Genomic DNA, 17,142 nt, shown 5'->3' on the forward strand with positions numbered 1-17,142 from the left:
GTAAAAGAGCTGTGTTTAAACACCACGGCGAAGGGAATTTATTCTTAAAGCAATCATTTTCTTGCAACTTGTGGGATCATCTAGTCTGTAAAGAACAAAAGCAAGCTCTGGGGTAATGATTGCTGTTCAGAGATTACCTTGAATTTGACCCTTCTGCTCAATTTACTCTGTAGAAGCTGCTGAAATGGTCATGTCCAAATGCCACACGGAGTCAATTGATCCGGGCTTTGCAGTTGCAACCCTGTCCAGGGACTCCATGGTTTCTGTGCTGTCAGTTCCTACCAGAGACTTATCTGCACAGTACATCAAAGGAGAGTGAAGGTTTTTAAACGATAAAATTGTGGTTTATTCCAATTAAAAAAAAAAAAAAAAAAAAAAAAGTGGGGGGCAGACAGGACGCACGGTTTCCATGAGAAGAGAATCAATCCGGGCAGAATTTCCAGCAACGCACATTTAGATGTGGCGTGTAATGGAGATTACATTGATTTTCCTCCATTTACTGTAAGGTAACTGCGAGTGAAACTGTAACAGGAAACTTAGAAATGCTCTTCACAGAAGCTATATTTAGGCAGACACACTGACATGATACCACTGAATAAAATAAACATGCAGGAGACGAGCAGTCCTGAGAGACTTTCAGCTCCATTCGCATGACATGCAGCAAAGGGGGTGAGTTATCCTCAAGCCATCTATGCGACCTTTACTGTAGAAACCTATAGAAGGCCAGCAGGCTGCTGGGCAGCAACCTGGGTAAACTGGGGGCATCTCCCCTAAACACGAGGATTTTGCCCCTCCCTGCTAAAACAAGCCCCCTGCTATGTGGCTGGGGCACAGCTCCTCAGGCCGCCGGTCCCTTTTATATAACAGGATAATTTATGGCTTGTTGTCAACAGAAAGAGCAACAATTTGCTTGCCACACCGCCTGGAAGAGATGAGTTTTCTCAGAAGTCCACATCATTTCTGGAGTTAGGGGGCAGCTGCTGCTTCTTCAAAGGCTCTGGCACCACGTCCTGCGTGAAATTAAGCCGTGTGTCTCTGTGATGCCACGGTGCCCGCAGAGGTTTGGTTTTCCATGGGGCACTCGAAGCTTTACCCAGCTGCCCATGTTGAATTCCTTATTGCTCCTTCCCCCGAAACAGCAGCTCCCAAGATCCCCGGGCAAGAGAGTGGCCCTGTGCCCAGGGCTCTGCTCACTTGTAGGTCCTGCTAGGGTCTTTCCAGAGAAACCATGGACAAGTCACTTAACTCCCCTGTAAGTGGGAGCAATGATGCTTTCCCTCCTCGCAGTCTGCACGTGACACACGCTATGTAAATATTTAGTATTTGAGCCAACTAATGCTTGCCGGAGCGGCACAAGTGAATATCAGATCTGCAAACATTACGTCCAGGAATGCAGCAGAGAACACTGTTTATTTTTATGAGCTAAGTGCACACCTTCTTCCCTTAGCTGCAAAGGCTGCTCTGTGATGGGAGGGGAAAGCGCGAATGTCTGAGTACTGTCCCAAATCTGAGTTTATTCCTCGTTGTACAGCACACACATTGAAGTTAGCCTTGCAGATGTTACGGATGGTGTAGTCAGAGATATGAAATGACCTCCCCAACAAGCAGGAAAGCCTTGGGGTGCCACCCAATAGTTGGGGAAGACAGAGTTTCATCAGGTAGCAGCGATGCCCTGCCCAGGCTCTGAAGAAATGGGTGTTGAGGGAAGAAGCCCTCAGAGATGAGAGTACAAAGTCAGAGGATGGTGGGGGCTGGCAGGGCCTGCAAAGGAGGCACAGGGAGCTATGCTGCTGGCCTTTGCCATGGTCCTGCATGAGGGATGGGTCCCGGAGCAGCTGGGGAATAAGGATGAACCACATAGGCAGAGGGGTTTCAGCCCAAGAAGGTGACCCATGTAATCTACTCTTTGTTATCAAGCACACCCATTGTTTCCGATCTTCTCGTTTATACCAAGTGCCAAAATGATGGACTCATTTGTAAGAATCAGCCATGTGAAATCAACCCCTTGTTTTTGCGTGCCTGGTGTTAAGTCGCTTCTCTGTGCATTAAAGCACATTTCGTCTGTCTGCCCACCAGCAAATAAATCATCACTCCTGATCCAGACTGACTGCCAGGTTGGCGGGGTCGCACGAGCAATGCCTTGCCCCCTTTTGTGCACACACTTGTTTGGTTACATTAATCACACAAAAGTGATCACCAGGCCATTTCTTCTGCCAGGCAGAGGCAGAAGCCTTGCACCGTGGTTACAGACTGCAGAACACGCTAAGTGCTAAAGCCACAAGCTAAGATAAATATGTTGTGTAGATATTTCAAACATTTGCAATGGCTCAAAATCCAACTGCTCCCAGGATGAGTTTCTGTACGAGTTTCACTTGGTACAGACAAGTGCCTGTAAGGCATCTCCAAGGCTTTTATCCTCTGCATGCTCCTTCTCTCAGATGACTACCGTGGTAAATCATCACGAGACATCTACTGTAGAAATCTACTGCACAACAATTAGATGTGCTTGCCGGTGCCACTCACCCTCGGTATATTTAGCAGCATGAGCACCAGGTGGGTTGGTGAGGGCTGACCCTCTGCGAATGGATGAGCTCACCCCACCGCTGCTCAGCGGTGCAGGAGGGAGGAGGAGGCTCCAGCAGAGGCCAAGGCAAGCAAAGGATAGATGTCATCTTTCAGTCACTCTGCTGTCTTTCTTACAGTTTGGTGAAGGTTAGAAGGGGAAGGTTGGGGGACCATTTCTCCACAGCATCAGTAGCACAATCCAAGTGGTACCCACTCACTGGGAGCCCGTGTGGACAGGCAGCAGCCGGGTATCTTCAAACATGAGACAGGGCACGCTCCAGCAGCGGCACCCCAAGGGAGGATGCAGTGGGGCGCGATGCTAGGGGTGGGAATTGAAGCCCTGGAGAAGGGTGAAACGTGCGCGAGGCATCGCGGACACAACACAAGCCGTCGAGTGCCATCTGCTGCTATCTGAAGATCATGTTAGCTCTGCGAAGGGCACGACACTTAGGGGTCTGCCTAATATGGAAGGAAAAGCAGGAATGAGCTCAGTGGTGCTGCATCTGCTCTCCGAGGCTAAGGACAAGCAAGGAACGGGTCTGGAAATTGTATAGATCCGCTGGCTGGCTCAGCGCAGCCCCGATGCAGAGCACAGCCATGCCCCTGTGCTAGGGAGGAAAGTCTTTCCCAGTGATGTTTTTCTTGCCACAAAACGTTAATAACGTGGTGTGAGGTCCTTGCAGACAGGCGATTGCTCTTCCAGCTGCAGAGCTCTCTGCGGTGACGTTCTGCCCTGCTGCGTGGATTGCTGGGAGGGCAGAGCAAGGCTGGCAAGCTGCTGGCGGGGGCTCTGGAGCAGCTGCAGCTCCTGAGCTGCAGCACAGCATGGGAAGCAGTTGGGTTGTCACATTTTGGCCCCAGCAGGTCAAAGCCAGCACCCAAGTGGAGCGATCTGGAATCTGGGCAGCATTTGTTGCTTCCACAACCTGTCCTTGTCCTCTCCAGAGATGGACAGCGCTGCCACATGGGGATGAGACACGTGGGCCACCAAAGGAATGATGATGAGAAGAAAGTGCAAGCATGACAAGTGGTCATCTGCCCTCTTCTCCCATGGCAGCCCAAATCATGTCCTCATCATGGCAGGGCTTTGCAAGAAGGCAGAGGGTACACCCTGTGACAGCACAGCAGCCAAGGTCTCCTTACCCATGCCTCACTTAAGGAAATGCAACCTCCTCCCTCCGTTTTCTCGTTGACCTCTCCCTAAACACGAAGTGAGGTTCAGCTCTGGAGCCCCTGTCCTGCCTTGGTGCATGGAGCGAGCTGCATATACAGGGCTGAGGCTGCCAAATTATTCTGCTCTCCGATAATGCAAGACCTGCAATTTTCAAACAAGTGCTCCAGTGATTATTGCATTGCAGCACTGTGTGAGTTTGGCCCCTTCTGTCATTTCCTTAAGAAAGGCTGACTTGGTTAAGAGGGCAGATTCATTTGTCAGTGCTGTAACAGCTGCAGTGAAACCCGGTTCTCTTGCCTGTCCTGCAGCTGACCGATTTGTTCACAGGCCTACCCTATCCCCAGCCCCGATACCATAACCCCTTCCATGCAGTGCTCAATGCTGAAAATGGAGATGTCTTCACAATTAGGCACATCACGGAAATTAGGAAGCAGTTTCTGGATGGAAATGCTTTGTTTCCTGACAGCAGACTCCCTTGTACTTTGCAAAACCCTTTCTTCCCCATTGAGAGGTGTAACAAGCAATCAAATTGCTGGTTTTCACCTGAGCTGGTCTTTGGGTGTTGTGAGCTCCTTCAGAGCCTCATTCCAGTTGGCAGCAGTAGCAGCAGGACAGGTCCATGCTGAATTGTCCCTGAGCCTCCCAGCAGTCTGCCACCCAGGCAGGCAGACCTGAATGTGCCTCCTGCCAGGCCCTGGAGCACCACGGAGGACATGTGGTGGCCGTGGAAGAGGAGGTGGGACAGTGCCCATCCAAAGGAGTTTGTGAGGGAGAAGTAGCCCCATGTGTGGCTCGGGTGTGCAACAGGAGTGGGTCACGCTTGCCTCCAGGACCTCACGGGGACGCAAAGGCTGGGGGTGAGCTCCCACCCCACGGCTGGAGGAGGTGCACGGGGGCTGTGGGCCTGGGCAGGGGTGGAAACTGAGCACCTGCTGCCTGTGCCAGCAACACCTGCTCGCTCGTGAGTCAGCTCCAGAGCAGGAGCCTCTTAAGAGAACGTAAGAAGCAAAGCAGATATTTAAGTAATTAGTCACAGGCATAATGGCTTAATCAAGAGCCCACTGGAGGCAGTTGGGCTCTGCTTTACCAGAAGCTGCTCTGGCCACCTGTGCTGAGACACAGCGGGTGAAGTGCCCTGCCCAGGAGTGCTGCAGGCCCTTGGCGTCCCCGCACCTCTCCTCACCTCGTCCCTCCTGCCACCTACCTGCTTGTGTGGCATCACTGTAAGCCAGCCAAGGAGGCTCAAAACAACACAGGGAGGGAGACAAGAAAAAGTGCTCTTTCTCCACAGCTGAGCCTGATCTCCAACATTTGACCTCACCAGGCCCTGATGGCCATGCTGGTGGAGCAGGGCAGGAGTGAGTCGCTGGCAGGGAGGGGTGGGAAGGGTTGGTTTGGGTGAAACTCAGCGTGGATGGAGCTAAGGAGCCTGGAGATGGGTGGTTGGCCTGGGATGATAATTCAAGCAGGGTGTCACACCACCCCCTACTGCTTTGGCACCCAGGACATCATCCTGAGCCACAGAGATGTCACCTTCAGGCTTCTCAAGTTTCCAGAAGAGACGACTGGCTGGTGGCCTCTCCTTCCTCGTACTGCCTGGTGCTCCTTGAGCAGCTGCTGTTTAACCTAATGCACTGTGGAGACACAGCAGGTCATATCTTTATAATGAGGACCTGAGTATTCCTATAATGCAAACCAAGGTGAGATGCTGAAAGGTGTTTGCATGTTGATGCTGTTCGCGTTTGCTTAGGTCTCCAGTGCAAAATGGATGTTGGAGGTAAACCCAGTGCCTCCCTCAAATGCAGAAATGAAGATCGTTGCATGAACAAAGAGAATTCAAAGGGAATGATATGAACATAAAAATTCAGAGGCTGAAACTACCTTGTATTAATAGCTGTCTATTTAATTTCAAGTACTGACTGGAATATATCCTATTAATAGATAGGAACAGAGAGCACACTACCATTAGTAAATTTGGTTGAAACATTTCTGCTTAGACGTTTTTGCTAGCAGAAACAGTAATTTTCACATATAAAAGCCTTTCTATATTCTGTAAAAGAAATTGAGGTTTTCCTGAGGAATGCCAAAATGCTTCAATGGAACTAAAGCTGCATTTTAACAAAAAAAAAAAAAATCTCAGCAGGAAAAGGAGAGGAAGAGATAAGGAAAGGATTTTCCTGGTCCATTCTAGCCATTTGTTGTCTGATATCTTGATTTCGTAACCTCTAATAAAAAGTTAAGCTTCAGGATAGCAAATCATCCCTACACTATGAAGTTATTTTTTCTGTCCCTACAGAATGCCTCTATAAACATTTTGACACAACACAAGAAGTTCTGATAAGAGATATTGCCAATAAATTCCCAGCTGCATTAAAATATAAACATAAACGACGAGCAAAAAAAAAACACCAACCAAACAAAGTAACAATTTATGTTAAGAGCATTCAGGATGGAAAAAGCACTTTCTATAAACAAAGGAAGACGTTTGAGTTAGATCTTTTTTTTCTTCTTCTTCTTTTTTCTTTTTCTCTTAGCCCACCTACTTCAATTTGACTCGGGAGCTCAAGGCAGAATCTGTTTTTTTCAGTGTATATCTGCCATTTGCTTATCAGGTCTATGAAAATGCACTATCGAACTTACATTTTTACTTCTTGCCTGTTACCTGGAGGCAAACCCTTTGCACAAAGAAGTGAGACTATGTGGCTTCATTTTTCTTACAGTAAAACAAATGAGAGCAAGGAGGGAATAAAAGCCACCAGCAAAAACCCACTCCTTCTGTTTAAAACTATAGATGTAAGCAAAGAGCCCAGGGAGCAGCCCATATTAGGCAAAGTGCACTCTTTTCTTGTAAAAAGTTTGAAGAATTGAAGGTCTGCTGTCCCCACTCACAATCGTCAGCGCACTTGTGTATTGCAAATGAAAACAACAGATGATGCAAGGACACTGGAGCAAAAGGAGGGGCTTTGGGCTCCTCGCTGTACCGAGAGGTGGATGGGGTATGCACCCAAGGCACAGCACTACCTGTGATTACAAAACCAAAGCTCGTTTTAGCCCCAAGAGCCTTGCTGTGCGTGACAGTGCCAGGTAACCTAGCGAGGACATCATGAGGAATCCAACCTGGTCGAAGCGCAACGTGACGCTGTACCTGGGTCAGGATCCCAGGTACGAGTCCTGCCAGCTCTGCAGCTGGAAATATGCTTGCTGGTATCTGGTCTCTCTCAAGCTTCAGGGATCAGATTGGTTTATGAACCTGCTTATATTAAGAGCAAACAATTTATCACTGCAGATTTTCCGTGGAATCGCCTCGCTGTTGTTCCTCTGGTCTTGCAGCTACCTGCCTCCGAGGGCTCGAGCCTCACCCGCTGCTTTTGGGAGCCCTGTGTCCCCTGGTGACTCGGCGGGCACCTCTCCCTCCTCCTGCCTCCGTGACACACTTCGAACCTGGTGTTCTGAACCTTTCCTCTTACTTTTCCCATAATTCTTCCTGCAAGGTGGCATTGATCACAAACATTGTGTAAATAGTGCTGGTGCATAACAGGAGCAGTTGTACACTCTCTATCATGCACAGGCAGTTTTTTTCCTTACGTGCTATGGCTTTTGGCCTGGTTACACCACAATCAATAAGGTGTATTTTTTTCCAGATAGACTCCACATACCATACAGTATGTTTAAAATTGCTGCATCAACAAATCAAAGTAAACAACCTCCTCTCTTCTGTGAGATGATGAAAAACATAAATTATGTAGTCTTTAAACAAATGGTAAAGAGTTTCCTTATTAGGCTTCAGGGTCCTGTGTGTGTATATGCCCCTTGTAAAATCCTTGTCATTCCTGGGTCTGTAGGTCTGTATAATGTTCCTCACAGATTCAATTGAGTGGTCAGCATACCATGCCTGGGCTGGGGGATTTGACATAGACACACACATACACACATGTAGATAGATAGATATAGTTAGACACTGCAGGGAAAAAGTTATAGTCTCTGCCTATTCTTTTGCAGAAATTTTGTTGATGGTGAAAGCATACCTTGCTTTTGGTGGATTACCTGCTCCACTTTCCTTCCCTAACATTTTCTCCATCTCTTGGCTTGCACAGAAATGTCTCCCACGTTCAACCTCTTGCTTTACTTGTTAGGAAAGACCAAGTGGAGCACCAGCTTCCCAGCTGGGGCCATGACCTCGTCCTTCCCAGCCATGGGTGCTCCAGCCCACCTTCATGTCCATCAGACCAAGGACCCAGATGCATCCTCACCCACTGCCTTCCCCTTCCCACCACCTTCTCCTAGGGCAGAGCCTCCGAATAACCTGAAAAACAGAGAAAAGCTTGTTTGAGAACTAAAAGAAGATGCTGAGAACACTGAAGCCTTGCTCAGCCTCTCCGTGGTAAGCTGGGCTGTAGCAAACTTCTGGCTGGGCTTTGCGGGGGCCATAGGTGGGAAGATCCTTGAATCTCCGTGCTCACTGCCCCAGGCTGGCAGTACTGCCCAAGGGGAAGGGGATGGGGACAGGTCACCACAGCCCTTCAAGGAATGTCCTGTTTGAAGCAGGACATCACTGTGACCGTCCGATATCCAAGAGCACCTGTGAGCGTCTGAGTTACAGTGCCGGCCATTCCCTACAAAAATAATTTTGCTTAAACAAATAGAATGTAGTTCATTGTACTCATTATAGGAAATATCTCGAATAAGGCAAATACTGAGGTTATCAGAGCAGATATGTCTTATCTAAGGCAAAGGGCAATTTTTAGGGGGGTCATCACTGTTGACTGATTAAACACGATCCCGATGGGATGTCTGGCACGTACTTATCCATGGAAATGCCTTGCTTTTTCTGGGTAGCCTTTGAGAGCAAAACCTCGTGGCTGGTCTCTTGCCCAGCTTCTATTTCCCATGCAATTACCTGTTATCTCAAAGCAAATGTAAAACAAAGGAGGAGAACCAACAAGAACTTTGTAGAACGGTGTGCTGAACTACAGCTAGGCCTCCAAGGACCACAGCAACACAAATAAGAAGTGTGTGTAGCTAAACTTACTCGATATCTCACCGTCCTGGCAATCCTCCATCTCCCTTCTACACCAGCTTTTCACTCCGCCATGTTGCTGTGTCTAACGGGAAGTGTGACTCGGATTAAAGCTAGGAAATCTTTCAGGCTACCTTTCCTGAGTCAATGAACAAACATCCCAGGACCAGGCCATGAATCTGCAGCCTCTGAGGATGAGCTCTTTCTTACCTCTCATAGGCTGGTAAGGAATTGTTCATATCTTTGAAACTGTGAATAGGACCTTTTAATGTGTTGAGCTATGACGGAGGAACACTGAAGTCAGAAAACCAAATCCTACATAGGTAAGAAAGCAGGATTAAGGATGTCTTCAGTTACATCATCACCTCAATTTTCTTGCCCCGTTTCTAACAGTTGCTCTTTGTAGTAGGTGAGCTGTATGCTGACATTGAGGAGTCCGACAGCATGACTCTCTGAGAGACCTGGAGGCACTACCTCTTTTTGAAGGTTGCAAAAAGAAGAATTCTTTTGCCATTCTCTTTGCTATTGCCACTGGGAAGTGTTTGCCCAGCCCTGGGCTGTGGAAGCAGAAGGGCCATGGACAGCAGGTCATTCACCATGGCACAGGGATATGTACTGTGTGAGGGACATCCCAGTGGACTGCCCTACCAAACAAAGCCTTGGATGGATAGCATGGGGTCTTGACTGAAACCAGTCTCCAAGTTTAGTTAAGGAGACTGTTTTTGATTAAATGGGCTTTTTTTAAGGTGATGTGCAATTTGCAGGTTATTTTTGGCTTTGATGTCTTAGCACATATTACAGTTGGATTCGTTAAATCACCACTTTTTAAAACCCCTGAGGTAAGACTATCCACAGTTTCTTCTCTGCTTTCAGCACTATCAGTCTTTCATGGCGCCATATTATTTTTATCTAATTACTGCTAATTTTATTTGTCCTGCTTGGTGAGAATGCCTTGGAGTAATAGCACTCACATGCTCACCCTTGGCTCTGAAGCAAAAGGTTTATCATCTGGAAAATGGGTAAAGACTGACTTACTAGGGAAAAAAGCAGTTAATGCAAGGAAAGCTAGTAACAAATATTTAAAAATCTTAAATACCTACTATTTAGTTGAGATTTTCTGCCACAGGTACTTCAAGGCAATTTATCATAATGTTATGGATCTAACTTGTTTCATTTACCTCACCAAATAAAGAAATAAAATTTAAAAAAGAATAAATCCATTCTATTCAGAGGAACTAAACCATTTAAAAAGGGATTGGAGGTCACCAGTAGGCGTATGAAATCTAGGCAAATTTACATGATGTAGGAGTCCCCAGCTTTTCAGCCACAGTGTAGCTATTAAGTGAACGATCAGCGGTTCATTATATCAGTGTTGGCACGCAGTACAAGGTAGCAGATGACTGGGTAACACATTTCAAGCAATTGCTGTGAATCAGATTTAGCTCATGCTTTCATTGAGGGCTGCTCACCATTATCTCCTGCAGAGATCGTTTCACGCATCAGCCTCAGGGGAGCATGCGCTGAAATGGTCTCTCCCTACAGATCAATAGGTGTAGAGAGAGATGGAGGAGGAGGTCGATGGTCTGTATGCTGCAGAAGGACCAGCAGAGCTTCAAAGCCCTGTGGCAGCACCTCCTCCCGCTGCCGATCTCTGTGCTCCCACGACACTTCATGCTGTGGCAGGACCCATCAGTAAATAAATGCTGTTTATATCTCCGTTTCCTCTAAATGTCAGGAGGCTTTGGGGTCTATTTTACTTCTGTGCACAGTGTTCGTGAGGTGCATCTCACTCTTCCTGCTCTCGGCTTTGCCCGTGCATGCACTGATTGAGTGGATACTGCCTTATCTTTATCCCAGCTAAGCTTTGTTATCTGGACTGTGCTGTTTATTGCTTAATACATCCCCACATAGTCATCTGGTGGCTGATCGCAGCCTGTGAAAGGAAGGAACAAAATGGAAGGGTACTTCCAGTAGATAGACCTAGAGACTTATTACAATAACCAGCAATTCCTGCCAGCCCTATACAGCCAAGCCAATGAATAGGATTTCAAAACTACCCAAACCCAGAGATTTGTGGCTGATTTTTCTGTTGTTTCTGTCTCCCCTGTTATACTCAAAATAGCACTTCTCAGTGCACAGACGCCTAGCAGTACTGCCTTTCCACATGAGAAAACAAGACCCTGAGCACAAGTGAGCAGGTCCCCCGCTGAGAAAAGCGCTTGTGGCTCTGTGCATCCAAGCAGCTCCAGCACCAGGCAGAGCCAGGGCGAGGCAAAATGCGTGTTCATGGAGGAAAAGCAGCACCAGTGACACAGCAGTTTGCTGTGAAGGAGAGCCGCTAATGGCCTTCCTTATCTCCTGGCAGAAGCTGCTGGTGATCACCATCTCCATTTCCACCCATTCCCACCTCCCATTAGACCAATCTGCAGCAAAGTAGAAAAATAAAATATTTGCAGTCTGGTACATAAGGTCACCTTGGTGGCCTGGTGAAATAAAGCTGCGCACGGCGACTTATCAGGGGTTGAAAGGCAAAAGGAAGATTAGACAGCCGTTGATCAGATTTAGAGACATTCTGGTGCTTTCCAGATACCTGCACCACTCCTGCCACAGCATGCACCACCTGTGACTGGTGGTGGCTGGGTTGTCACAGTGCTCCCTCCACATCCACAAAGAACAGAAGGACTCGGAGGCAGCATTAATATCACTGCATCCAATATTCATGTCCCTGGCTCCAGGAGCAGGGCTACAATCCCTACAAATCAGGAGCCTGGCCCCTCCAGATTGCTTTCTGACCTGCCCCGGTTTGCAGACCCTGCCATCCTACAGGTGTCCTGGGGGGAAACTGAGGCCTGCTGGCACCTGGATTGCATTTCTCACAGTACAGATGGACCTGCATGCTGTTTGGTGGTGCAGCTAGTTGTGTCAACCCAATGGATGGATGGGGTGGTGAAGGAGCATCAGGGAAGCCTCTGAGGATGTAAGGACACTATGGTGACACTGCTGTCACTCCCACTGCACTGGATGAGCTCCAGCTGTGGACACGGCCATGTCCCATAAGTTCTTTGTCCCCCAAAACCCAGGTGCAAAAGGTGGCAGCAGCACTGCCTCTTGCAGTTCTCTTGTCAGGCCTGGCCCGGTCCCTCCGCAGGGCCGCACACCCTCAGACACTCTCTCAGGGCAGCAGTGTTTGGATGTACGAGCTCGATTTGGTCTGTAATTTGCAAACCTGGACCTCAGCAGGACTCAAAAGTCACAAAACAAAGATGTGATTTAAATAGGGCATGTCTTAAATGTTCGTTCGGGAGAGAGTTTAGCTCTTAATCATTCCTTCTTGAGCAAGGAGGGAAGGATCTGCCCTCTCTGTTTTCCTCCGATTGTATAGCACCCTCTGAAAGATCATTAGACCTTTCATGATGTTTAGATATAACGGTGACAGGCACATCACAAAGTCCTTAGAAAAATAAATTTGCTTTGACTGTTGTAAGTTAATTGGGGAGCTGATTTATTTTCTTTGCAGCCCGAAGCCCCACCTCTCCGACGTCCGGGTTGGCTTGAATAGGACGCAGAGGCCCAGCGTTCAACCTGGGCTTTGAACAGGATCCCACAAAGCATTTGCTTCGTTCAGACCCCGAGTGCGATGGCGAGCTACCAACAAGTGAGTCAGTGAGGCTCTGTGAATCTGTTTATCAGACAGCAACAATCATTTGTGGAAATGTCTTTTGTAGCAACAGAAGAGTCTATTTGATGGTAGCACTGACTAATGTAAATGAGGATTAATTAATGTTTTCCTGCAGTGATTTTGGCACTCGTAGTGCCTTATTCATGTAATTTAATTTCTATTGACAGCCTGCTAATGGAAATGGATAGCAATGGGTGTCTCTCCCATCAGGCACGCTCTGCCACAAAAATAATTCTCCGAACTGGCAGTTGGTCTCGTTCCTTGCTGGAAACGTGAGGCAGCGAAAGGGGGCTAGTCAGAAACGGGAAACAAAGGGATTATTGTCTGACTCCTAGCAATCGGCGCCCAGGTATTCAAACCGGGGTAAATTTGGGGGTTCAGGTCTGGGGGAGGCTCAGCTGTGCCTGAAATTCGGCTCAGATTCAGCCCCAAATGTTGGGCGCATGGCCTCGCAGCGGGCAGGAGCTCTTTTAGAGTAGGGTGGGAGATGTCAGGGAGGGCTGGGCAGGGGCAGGAAGGAGGGGAATGGCAGGGCCTGCGCACACCAGCTGGGCCCTTCCCTCCCTGCGGGTAAATCCTGCACCTACAGAGGCACAGAAGTCCCCGTGAGCAGCTCCCTGGTGTTCCTCCAAAGCGGCGACCAGAAATAATTGCTGGTGTCCAGGGAGGGTGTGAGGTCAGTGATAGACTCAGGTTGGGGCCTCCACATGAACTGAGAAAAATGGGCCAGTTTTCTTGTTGTTCTGCAGTCAAGTCCATGCTTTCTGTGTCTGCTCTACTTAGGAATCACAGGCAAAGGAAAGTAAAAATAAATAACCCAGTGAGAAAACACATTTCTAATTACCTAGCTAATTCATCAAAATTCGCATACAAATATGTATTTTTCCTGTCACATGTAGTTGATTCTGCACAGTGCTTACTTACTCAGCAAAGATAGGCTTTCTAAGCATCCTTTTGTCCATGGGAGCTCGTGTTGACTTTCCAAGGGACCTGATTTTATCCTGGACATAGTAAGTCCCATACAAGGCTGACCAAAAGGTCCTTCAAGTATGTGTGGAATTGCTTCTCCACCAGGAGGCTGAGGGGCACAAAAAATGCCATTGCCACTCTCCTTGTGGACTCGAATGGCAAGAAACCATCTTTTAACATCTCCAAATCTTCTAGCATCACCAAATGTCTGACACTGCAGAAGTTTTAGCTTTGAAGATCTTTCATATGGTCACTCTGAAGTAGTCGAGGCTGCATTTTGGGTCATACTCCTGATCATATAACAGTCAGCAAAAAATACCTCAAAAGGTGGAATGTGCCTGGTCATAACAATTGGGAAGGGTGGAGTGAGAAGAACTAACATGCCACAACCCAGCTGGAAACAAAGCACAGCAGCACCTCTCTGAGAGGCACAAGCAGCACAAAGCAAGAGCCCCATGGCCCATGGCTGCCCCAGATAACTCTGCTTGTCCCCACATGTCACGGCCTGCAGCTCTCCCTCTAATCTGATCACCTTTACATGTTCACCATGAGCATTTGCTTAATCCTCATTCCTTCATGATACTCCATCCTTGTCCTTTCAAAGGGAAAGCAATCAGCTCTCCCCTCCAGGTATGCTGATACCCCCACTCTGACCAAACTGGAGGCTTTGATTTGGAGCTGCTGTTGTGTTTTGTCCTGATTTCAGCAAGAGCGAGGCAAGTCCAGCACCTTGGAAAATGAAATCCTTGCCATCTGAAGTCAAGCACCCAGAACTGGAGAATACCAATGTTGTGAGGAGCTGTGGTATCTGAGCAGACCAAAATGCTGCCCCACACATCCAGGTGTGGGTCTGGGTGAGACCAGCTGTGCCTCATGCCTGGTGAGGTGGCAACAAAGCTGTGGTGGCCCTCCCCAGCCCTCCCAAGATCCTGACAGCTGAAACCATTGCTCTGCTGCCTTCTGGGGCATCTCCTCACTGCTGAGTAGAGAGGACCACAGCTATGGGGACCAGACCCTCTGGTTGCCACACAGGTACATCAAGCCAAATCGGTGGAAATCCCCCGGGAGCGTACCTGTGCTTGGCTGGGCTACAAAGACATTCTCCATCCCTCCTCCCATTGATGCTGAATCAAAAAGAATGGAGGCTCTCATTTGCCAGGAGAGAAGGAACAGAAACATCTCCTCCTGCTCAGGGCACTCCCAAGGAGAGCGCTCTGCATTTAAAATTAAACAGATGCAGAAAGTGCTGGGGCAGCAGGGGACAAGAGCACAGGCTCTTTGTAATGGCAAGGACAGGTTTGTATGGAGAAGTAATGCCTCTCATCAGACAAGCTTGCATGGCTGAAGAAAACAGGCAGGTTTCCAGGCATAAAAGAGCAGTAGTTCCAGTCTAAGGGTATTTGAGCACAATTCCTTGGGTTTAATTTTGTTAATTACTTCAACAAGGTAAGTGAAAAGAAGGGTTAGCACCTGCACAAAAGAGAGAATAATGAGCAAGTGATAAGGTTGGGAAGAAAAAAAAAAAAAAAAAAAAAAAAAAAGAATAATTACTGCCTAAGGAAGGGAGAGAGGGTAGCTCAAGGTAAAATGTTAATAAAAGCCTGTTGAGTCCTTGGCTTTTTGCAATCAGCAGTGCTAAGAACTCCAGTTTCCAGGCTCATGTTCATCACGGAGGCATTTCTGTCCTTCACCCTGCCTTCCTACATGCACCTGCCTGCACGAAATCCTAGGCATCCCCGCAGTGCTGGCAAACAAAGCCCTGGCCCCTTTCAGTGGGATGCCAGGCATGGGCTGTGCATTGTGGCTTCTTGCTCCTTTTTCAGGCTGCTGTTTGGATTGGGCTGCTCATTGCTGATAACCCTAAGCCTTACTGGGGCTCTGGCAGCAGGCAGGCCAGGCAGCTCACAGTGCTAAAGCAAGCCAAAATCCCCACTGGGACTGCGGGCTTGCAGGGGATGTGCAGGAGCAGGCAGTGTGTTTGGGTGCTGGACAGAAAGTGCAGCTGCATGTTTCAGGGTGCTCAATTCTCCTGGTTTGTGGTGTGCTCTGGCCATGTGCCCCTTTTCTGTGGCTATGCTAGGGCCTCAATAAGTTCATATGGTGCAGAAGGGGTCTTTGCATCGCAAACCTGACCTTGCGTGCTTCCTGCTCTGTCCCATCTTTGTCACCTGTGCCCCTTGCAGAACAGCTGCACAGAGAGCAGGAGCTGGGACAGCTTCTCAGCCGAGAGGAGGAGCTTCGTGGCAATCACTTCTTCACTGTTACAGGACTCTGCATGTTGGGCATTGACAGATATCATAAAAACCACTTCCATATGTTTGGTCCCTGGGAGGTTGGAAGCTTCTACATGCATGCCTGCTTGTTTCCTACTAGGGTAACAATATTTTATTCTCTTTTCCCCATGCATTTGCTGCTTGCTAAGCCCATGAACTGACCTCTGGGAACATGGTCATTTAGATTGTGTGTTGAGATGTGACCTGCACGATCCCTCAAGACCGCCTAGCAGGTAGTGTGCTTGCTGATCTTCCATTAATAACAGCGTGTCACCCTACATCTTCTTCTCCTTCTACTCCTACCCCACAGAGACTTCCCGTATCTGTTTCACTTACGGAATGCAATAATTGCATGTTTTGCATGGGAAGACACCAGCGGCAGCCCGGCATTGTTCAGCTCGCAGGTTTTATTCCGCTCGCTCAGCCCGAGAGGTAAACAAACAGCCTATTTAATAAGCCCCAAATTCTGTCAACGCGGGCAGTTGCTATGGTGAGAATTCCCGTGCGGCGCTGCAAAGCTCGGTCACTGCACGCCGGCGAGCGCGGGTGTTTCGGCTCACGAGCCCGTGTTTACCCAGGTAGGTCTGAAACGCATCGGAGGGCACGGGCGGAGGCTGCCGAGAGCCTGCTAAGGAAACCACCAGAAACAAACACTTGCAAACAGGAGGAATTTGGGATTTAGCAAGCCAGCTCCGGTGGGCAGCAGCGGACTGGGTGCTGGCTGAGTGCTGCTCGCTTTTCTGCTGCATTGGTATTTTCAGGGTGACCCAAAGGATCCAGAGCACAATCCCACAGCACAGCAGGCAGCGAAGGCACTGAGGAGCAGCTGCAGATGGGGACCTATCTGCTCTTTCGGCCCTCGGGGAAGGCTGTGCAGAAGAGATGAGGAGGCTGATAGCGCATCGCTTGATCTGCCTGCTGCATCCTCGCTGCGCGAGGAGGGCTGCAGGCTCCAGGGCTGTCAAACCGTCAACTTGCACTCGGTTTGACAACAAACTCACTTCACATATATGGTTACATTTAAAGAAAATAAGAGGAGGGAAAAAAGAAAGCTGTTGGAGCAAGTAAAGTCCACAGATGCTTCCTAGAAGTAGAATGTTATTTTGCGATCTGGCACCCACATTTTAGCAGCCTATAAAAGGTAAAGTTGGTACTACAGCCAGCCATTTGTACTGTACAAATAAGAGCTGTGAATATATTCTGGAAGTAATGTCAAAGAGGACCAGATGGGAAATGAGCAGCATTCATTCTCATTTAACAAAGACAGCTAACCCAGAGAGTGCATTAACATGTAGCATTTTTCGTCTGCCTCCATTCAGAACAGATTCTCGGTATCATTTCCAAGCAAAGGAAATTGAAGGAATACTTGCTCCTTTGTGAATTACTGCTCTTTCATAATTGGAAAACTTTGGCATTGGAAGCTAGGTGTAATATGCTTTGCCTGGAAATAAATGCAAGTACACAA

The 17,142-nt window shown here is 48.2% G+C and overlaps 1 long non-coding RNA gene across 1 annotated transcript; it reads left to right on the forward strand.

The window, feature by feature from the left end:
• The first annotated feature begins 15,800 nt into the window (after window positions 1–15,800).
• Window positions 15,801–16,767, forward strand: LOC140002551 (uncharacterized). Its single transcript, XR_011809363.1, has 2 exons — window positions 15,801–16,255; window positions 16,439–16,767. It is a non-coding gene; the product is annotated as an uncharacterized lncRNA (long non-coding RNA).
• Window positions 16,768–17,142: the final 375 nt, after the last annotated feature.

Source organism: Anas platyrhynchos, chromosome 5 (assembly GCF_047663525.1).
Source record: "Anas platyrhynchos isolate ZD024472 breed Pekin duck chromosome 5, IASCAAS_PekinDuck_T2T, whole genome shotgun sequence".
Lineage (NCBI taxonomy): Eukaryota > Metazoa > Chordata > Aves > Anseriformes > Anatidae > Anas > Anas platyrhynchos.